Source organism: Acomys minous (assembly GCF_964271855.1).
Source record: "Acomys minous genome assembly, chromosome: 13".
Classification (NCBI taxonomy): domain Eukaryota; kingdom Metazoa; phylum Chordata; class Mammalia; order Rodentia; family Muridae; genus Acomys; species Acomys minous.
The window spans coordinates 47634575-47642502 of record NC_140495.1 but is presented as its reverse complement, the minus strand read 5'-3'; the positions used below and the strand labels follow the sequence as shown (position 1 = coordinate 47642502).

The following is a 7928-nucleotide window of genomic DNA, read 5'->3' as shown; positions in this document are numbered from 1 at the left end:
TATTTTTGTTGCTACTTCATAACTGTAATTTTGCTACTATTCTGAATCAGTAATGTAAATATCTGTTTTGGGATGGTCTTAGGTGACCCCTGAAAAAGGGTTGCTTGACCCCCCACAGGTGTCTGGAACCACATGTTGAGAACCACTCTAGTATAGACCAAACAGGTAGTTGTAAGTTCAGCTTGAGACCCTGTCTCAAAAAAATAAGAAGAAGAGCAATAGAGAAAGATACCAGGCTCTACATGTATGTGTGAGTACACCAGTAAACACACACACACACACACACACACACACACACACACACACCCCTGCATCAGTTTTGGAGAATAAAGAATTATTGTCAAATCTTATGAAGTTTCTTTTATCACCTGAAAAATGTCAGAGGAAGACATGTTGGTTCGTCAGAGCCGACACTGTTACTCCAGGTTGCTGGAGAAACCCCATCACACAGTCTCACGGGTGAGGGTGTAGCTGTCAGTAAGTAAAATGATTTCTACTCATTGGATTTCTGAACAGCGGAAGGGGCTGCTTGAGACTCTCCAGCAGAGCCGGAGCAGGACCAGGAAACCAGTCCTAAGGGGCGGGCATGAGAAGTATTTTATTGAAACGTACCTGAGGGGGCTAGGGAGGGCCCGGAATTCAATTCCCAGCACCCACCTTGAGTGGCTGGCTCTCTGTAATTCCAGCTCCAGAGCAACGGCCGTCCTCTTCTAGCCTCATGGGCACCTGCACACATGTGGTGTACATATGAGTAAAAATAAAAATAAATCTTTTTAAAGATGCCTCTGAGGGGCGGGGCCAGCATTTTCTCCGAAGAGCGGCTTCTTTCTGGGAGACTGGTGATCCACAAATGCAAAAGTATCCCCCATTCTATAACACTGGCTTCCTGCTGGGCACTGTGCTCAGTCGGGAAGGCCCCACCCTGGGATAGCTGCAGCAAGAGGGATGCTCGGGCAAACAGGTGTTGGAGGTGAGCCAGGGCCAGGGAAGCAGCATAGCTCTCAAAGATGAGCTGCCCTGGGACCCAGGACAAAGAAGGAGCTAGCAGGGTTGGCCCCTCAGATGTGCACCAGAACACTGCTGCAGACGCACTGGGGAAGATGGGTGGCCCCTGAACCCCTAACCCTAACCCCGCTACCCACTCCCAACTCTGCGAGGTTCAGTAAACACTGCCAGCGAAGACAGAGAGAGAGGCTGCCATACAGGGTTTACGCCCAGCTGAACGTCTTCTGGCCATATCCGCCTCACACAGTGTACTGCTCAAGAGTGGAGCTCCCATCTGGGGTCCACAAATCACATCTGTTTCTGCTTCCTCCTTGTGTGACCTTGTGCCCCATATCACTAACAAGAACCGCCAAGCTTTGTGAAGATGGCATGAGATTGTTGAAAAGGTGTGCTTAGCACATGGCCACTGTGGCTTACACATTTACACATTTTCTTTGCGCTGTCTTGTTCTCCCTGACAGTATAAAAGACCCATTTATTAGTGTGTGCATGTGTGCCTGCATGAGTTTTTTGTGTACTGTGTAGATGAACATGTAGGACCCCACAGAGGCCAGAAGAGGGCGCTAGGTCCCTTGGAGCGGGAGTTAACATACGGTTGTGGACTGCCCGCTCTGGGTGATGGGAACCAAACCTAGGTCATCTGCAAGAGCATCAAGTGCTCCTAACTGCTGAGCTAACTCTGCAGCCCCAGCCTGTTTTGTTTTTTGTCTTAACACTCCCTCTCTCTAGCCCCAAACCATACCCTAATCCCTTTTATCTTCCATAAATGAATCGGAAATGTCCTCGTGCGGATCATGTTGAATAATACTTAGCTTGTGGTGCTGTTGCGAAACCGACGGACCGTGAGAAGATCGCCTCTCAGAGATGGGAGTGGGACATTACAGGCGGGCTTCTGATGATTTTATGTTTCCTTTGCCTTGTCCCTACTGGTTAAACATGACGTAAGGAGTCGGCCACATGCTCCCGCTACTGTGAATTCTACCCGGCCCTCCCCACCAGGCTATAGACTACACACCCTCAAAACCAGGAGCCAAAATAAACCTTTCCTCCCTTAAGATGCTTCTTCGGTTGTCATAGCAACCCAGAAGTCACTAACATCTCATCTTGGAAAGCACAGTGAAAATCGAATGATCGTCTTAACAGCGGCAAAGTGAAATATCCCTTCATGATAAAACCCTTGAAGTGACTAGCAATAAAAGAGTACGCCTCAAGCACTCAGCTGTGGATCGGATCGCTTGGGGGCAGCCACCCAATGCTCGGGGAACGTCTCGGGAAAGTAAGCAGGAGGAATGTGAGAGCCGGTGGATGGGGAGGCGCGCTGTGAAGTGCTGATTTCTGGCTGTGACATGGCTGGTGTACACATGAGCCCACAGCAGCTTGTGGTTACCTGCACAAGACCAAGCTAGTTAAAAGTTCCATCCTGGGCCGGGCGGGGTGGTGGTGCACACCTTTGATCCCAGCACTTGGGAGGCAGAGGCAGGAGGATCTCTGTGAGTTCCAGGCCAGCTTAGTCTACAGAGTGAGTTCCAGGGCAGTCAGGGATACACAGAGAAACCCTGTCTCAAAAAAAAGAAAAAGAAATGAAATCCATCCTGGAGTGGGGAGGGACTGCTGAGTTCCTAACCCTGGTTGATGGTTGTATATGACAAACCTACAGTCAATGCTGTACAAAATGGTGAAACTTGAAAACATCTTCCCTAAATTCAGGATCAAGACAAGCATGCCCACTCCATTCTTATTCAATACCTGTTTAAAGTCATGATTATAACAGTAAAAGGGATAGAAGCAGATATGGTAGAAATCAAATTATCCAGCTGTATAGGGGACATGACTGGAGTGGGGGTGGGGGGGGTGGGGGGGCTTGAAACAACCTTGGTTAACCTGGAACTCTCTTTGTAGACCAGGCTGGCCTCAAACTCACAGTGATCCACCTGCCTCTGCCTCTCTAGTACTGGGATTAAAGGTCTGTGCCACCACGCCCAGCAGTGACATGATTCTTAAACTCCACCAGAAACCTCGTAAATCTGATGAACATATTCAGCAAAGCAATGAGCTGCAAAATCAATGTACAAAACATGTAGACTTCCTGTGTGTCAATAACAAACTTGCTGAGGAAAAAAGAGGAAACCAGTCTAGTGGTGCACACCGTCACTCTCAGCACACAGGGGGCAGAAGCACTTAGATATCTCTTAGAGTTTGACGCCAACCGGGATACACAGGGAATCCCAGGCCAGTCATGGGTACATAGTGGGACCCTGTCGCAAACAACACAAACCACTCACAGTACCCTCAAACAAAAAGAACAACAGATAAGAAATAAAACTAATCAAGAAGGTGACACTTGGGAAGCAGAGGCAGGAGGATCGCTGTGAGTTCGAGACCAGCCTGGTCTACAAAGTGAGTCCAGGACAGCCAAGGTTACACAGAGAAACCCTGTCTTGAAAAACAAAAAGAAAGAAAGAAAGAAAGAAAAAGGCGGTGAACAACTTCTACAATAAGAATTGGACAACAGTGAAGAAAGGAACTGGAAAGGCACAAGATGGAAAGCCCTCCCACGCTCAAGGAGTGACAGCATTGTCACTGTGAAAGTGACTATCTTATCAGAAGAAACTTACAGATTCAGTGAAGTTGCCATCAAAAAGCAAATCTAAAGTCTATGTGTGTCTTAGTCAGTGCTCTGTTGCTGTGAAGAGACACCGTGCCTACAGCAGCTCTTATAAAGGAAAACTTTTAGTTGGAGCTGGCTCACAGTTTCAGTGGTTTAGTCCGTTGCCATGGTGAGACGCATGGTGGCGTGCAGACAGACGGTGCCGGAGAGGGAGCTGAGAGTTCTACATCTGGACCAGCAGGCAGCTGGAAGAGAGAGCGAGCCACAAGGCCTGGCTTGAGCGTCTGAAACCTCAAAGCCCACCCCATAGTGACATACTTCCTCCAACAAGGCCACACCTCCAACGATGCCTCTGACCCCATAGTGACACACTTCCTCCAACAAGGCCACACCTCCAACGATGCCTCTGACCCCTTAGTGACACGCTTCCTCCAAGAGGCCACACCTCCAACGATGCCTCTGACCCCTTAGTGACACGCTTCCTCCAACAAGGCCACACCTCCAACGATGCCTCTGACCCCTTAGTGACACGCTTCCTCCAACAAGGCCACACCTCCAATGATGTCTCTCCCTCTGAGTCTTTGGGGGCCATTTTCATTCAGACCACTACATGGAGAAACACAGAATCACCCTTAACAGAAAGAGCAAAATGGAAGCCATCACAGTACCATATTAGAAAACATACTTCAGAGCCACAGTAACAAAAACAGGATGGTATTAGCACAAAGGTAGACACAGAGAGACCAAAAGAGTAGGTTAGGGGCAAGAAACAAGCCTACACAGACAGACATAGATGCTTCTGCTTCTTCTTCTTCTTCTTCTTCTTCTTCTTCTTCTTCTTCTTCTTCTTCTTCTCCCCCTTCTTTGTTTTGTTTTTCGAGGGTTTCTCTGTGTAGCCTTGGCTGTCCTAGACTCACTTTGTAGACCAGGCTGGCCTCTAACTCACAGAGATCCTCCTGCCTCTGCCTCCCGAGTCCTGGGATTCAAGGCGTGCGCCACCATGCCTGGCCAGACACAGCCTCTTAAACCTGATAAAAGCATGCATTAGGGAAAAGACTCCTCTTCATCAAATGAAACCGGAGAAATGGGTGTTCAAATGTGGAAGAGTGAAATGGTATTGGCATCTCTCATCCTGTGGGAAAAAGTCGATTCAAGGGCTGCATCTTGGTCCAGGGTTTAAGATCACTTGTTGATCTTGCAAAGGATCTGCATTTGATTCTGATTGGCCCCATGGCATACAACTGCTTACAACTCAGTTCTAGGGGACCGAGACACCTTTTCTGACCTCTGTAGGCACTGCACATGAAGCATGCATGTATACATGCAGAAAAACATAAGATAAAAAATAAATCGTGTATGCCATGCATGGTGGCTAACATCTTTAACCCCAGTATTGGAAAGACAGAGGCAGCCAGATCTTGATGAGCTTAAGGCCAGCTTTGACTACATAGTGAGTTCCAGGACAGCCAGAGATACATGAGGCCCTGTTTCAAAAACAATAAATAAATAAATCTTATATTCAAGATATCAATTCAAGATATACCAAAAACCTTAATATAAAGACCTGAAACTCAGCTGGGGGTGGGGGTGGGGTGCAGTTAGTGGCGCACTCCTTTAATCCCAGCACTCGGGAGGCAGAGGCAAGCAGATCACTGTGAGTTTGAGGCCAGCCTGGTCTAAAATGTGAGTCCAGGACAACCAAGGCTACACAGAGAAACCTTGTCTTGAAAAACAAAACAAAACAAACAAACAAACAAAAAGGCCTGAAACTCTAAAGCTTTTAGAAAAAAAACTTCAAGATGCAGGCAGCTACAAGAACTTTATGAAAAGTATTTTCAACAGCTCAGGAAATAATTTCAAGAATGGACAGATGGGATTTGATGAAATGAAAGTGTCTGTTTAGCAAAGGAAGCAACAAAGAGCCTGAAGAGAGCCTGCAGAATGGGAGGACGTCTTTGCCAGCCACACACCTGATAGACTAATGTAAGGATCAGTTTTCAGAACACTGCCCGGAACACAGGAGACAGAGGAACAGAGGAGATCTGAGTTTCAACTTGATTTACTTAGTTCCAGGCCAGCCAGGGTGTCATAAGAAGACTCAGTTTCAAAAATAAAAACAAATCGAAGCCCAGGGATTAATAGCACTGTCTGCTCTTGCAAAGGTCCTGAGTTCAATTCCCAGAAACTACAGGGTGACTCACTGCTGTCTTCTGGCGTGCAGTTGTACATGCAGGCAGAACATTGTGTACATAACAAATAAAGAAAAAAATCTTAAGAAAGAAAGAGAAGAAAAGAAAACTGGGCTGGCTGGCACACACTTGTAATCCCAGCATTCAGGGAGGCAGAGGCAGGTGGGTCTCTGTGAGTTCGAGGCCAGCCTGGTCTACAAAGCTAGTCCAGGACAGTCAGGGCTACACAGAGAAACCCTGTCTTGAAACCAAAAAGTGGAAGAAGAAGAAGAAGAAGAAGAAGAAGAAGAAGAAGAAGAAGAAGAAGAAGGAGGAGGAGGAAGGGGGAGGAGGAGGAAGAGGAGGAGGAGGAGCAGGGCAAGAAGAGGAGGAGGAGGTGGAAAAGAAAACCAACATGTCTAAACTACCAAATTCTTTAATCAAGAAAGTAATAATAGGCCGGGCATGGTGGCTCATGCCTTTATTCCCAGCACTTGGGGGCAGAGGCAGATGGATTTCTGAGTTTGAGGCCAGCCTGGTCTACAGAGTGAGTCCAGGACAGCCAAGGCTACACAGAGAAACCCTGTCTCAAAGAAAAAGAAAAGAAAGTAATAAACTTTTGCCTGAATGTGGGGAAAGAGAGATCCTTAGACACTACTGGTGGGAGTGTAAAACTGTGCAACCACTCTGGAAATCAGTACGGAGGCTCCTCACAACACTGTTGAATAGATATACCGTATGACCCAACTGCCACGGCTGTTTCCGGGGAAAGCACCCAAGGGCAGCTGAGTCAGCACATCACAGTGACACCAGGGCACCCATGCTTGCTGCTGTGCTAGTCTCAGCATGCTGCCTTTGGAAGCAGCCTCAGAGTCCATCCGCCAGACAGTGGGAATGTGGTGTCCCGGCACAGCGGAATTGTGTTCAGTCATACAGAATACTGTGTCAGGCTTTACTGTGTCAGAGTTTTAGATCTGCCGAACCAGGGTAAAAGCTGGACAGCATAGTACAAGTGGCCGTAATCCTGGCACCATCTGCTGGGAGACAGGAGGCAAAGACAGAAAAATGGCTGGCTCTTGCAGGCTGGCTAGCCTTGGGTACACAGCAGAGAATGAGAAAGAAGAGGGATCAGGCAAGCTGGAAAGCCCCAAGGTTGTCCTCTGACCTCCACATAGGCACAATAGCACTCGTGTACCTACACACACACACACACACACACACACACACACACACACACACACACGGAACAGGACCAGGGAGGGGCTCCCCAGGTGCTCTGTTATCTGCTTAGTTCAGAGTCCTTTGAAGTGTTGGGAGGTCATTTCTCCTTGATGGGGGTGAGTGGCCGAAGAAGACAGCGAGTGTCCCGGAGGCCTGCCCAGTCTCAGCAGCTGGAAACAATCCTCCCTCCTCTGATGTGTTTGCTCAGGCTTGTCTCACTTCTTCCCATTTTAAGCTAGGGTTATTTATACCCGCATCTCTGCTGCGGACTGTGGATACACCCTCGCTCATCCACCCGTCCTCCGTCAGGTCCCAGCACTGGGCCACATAGTGGACCAGCTGCAAGAGCTGATGATGGGAGAGGGGATGACCGGGGTAACCATGAAGAACCTTAGGACGGGCTCTTTCATTCCCAGTATACTTTGAAAAGCCCTACTACGTGCTAGCCTAGGTCCTGCATGGAGGTTAAGACAACCCTGATTACAGAGACGCCATACAGAAACATTAGTCGTTCAGAGATAGGAGGAGGTAAAAAGCAAACACAACAATTTAGAAATTAAACCCCCAGGTACGACATGCAAAGAACAAACGCCTGGTAAAATAATATTCACTGAACAGCAGCTATGTGATCTAGAACTCATGTGAGGGGCTGAGGGCAAATCCTGAGGTTGCAGTAATGAGAGGTGACCTCAAGAAGCAAGTAGGGGGTGCTGGAGAGACTGCTCAGCAGGTAAGAGTACTGGCCACTCATCCGTGAGCCCCAAGTTTAAGCCCCAGCACCCACATGGCGGTTCACAATCATTTATAACTGCAATCCTAGGGGATATGACGCCCTCTTCTGGCCTCTGTGGGCCCTGCACACATGTGGTGGTGCACAGACACACAGGTAGGAATAAAACATCCATATACATAAATTAATAATAATAA

The 7928-nt window shown here is 48.0% G+C and overlaps 1 long non-coding RNA gene across 1 annotated transcript; it reads right to left on the bottom strand.

Moving 5' to 3' along the window:
• Positions 1–493: 493 nt before the first annotated feature.
• Positions 494–3744, bottom strand: LOC311580659. Its single transcript, XR_014773546.1, has 3 exons — positions 3620–3744; positions 658–726; positions 494–573 (listed from the first exon to the last, which is right to left on the bottom strand). It is a non-coding gene; the product is annotated as an uncharacterized lncRNA (long non-coding RNA).
• Positions 3745–7928: the final 4184 nt, after the last annotated feature.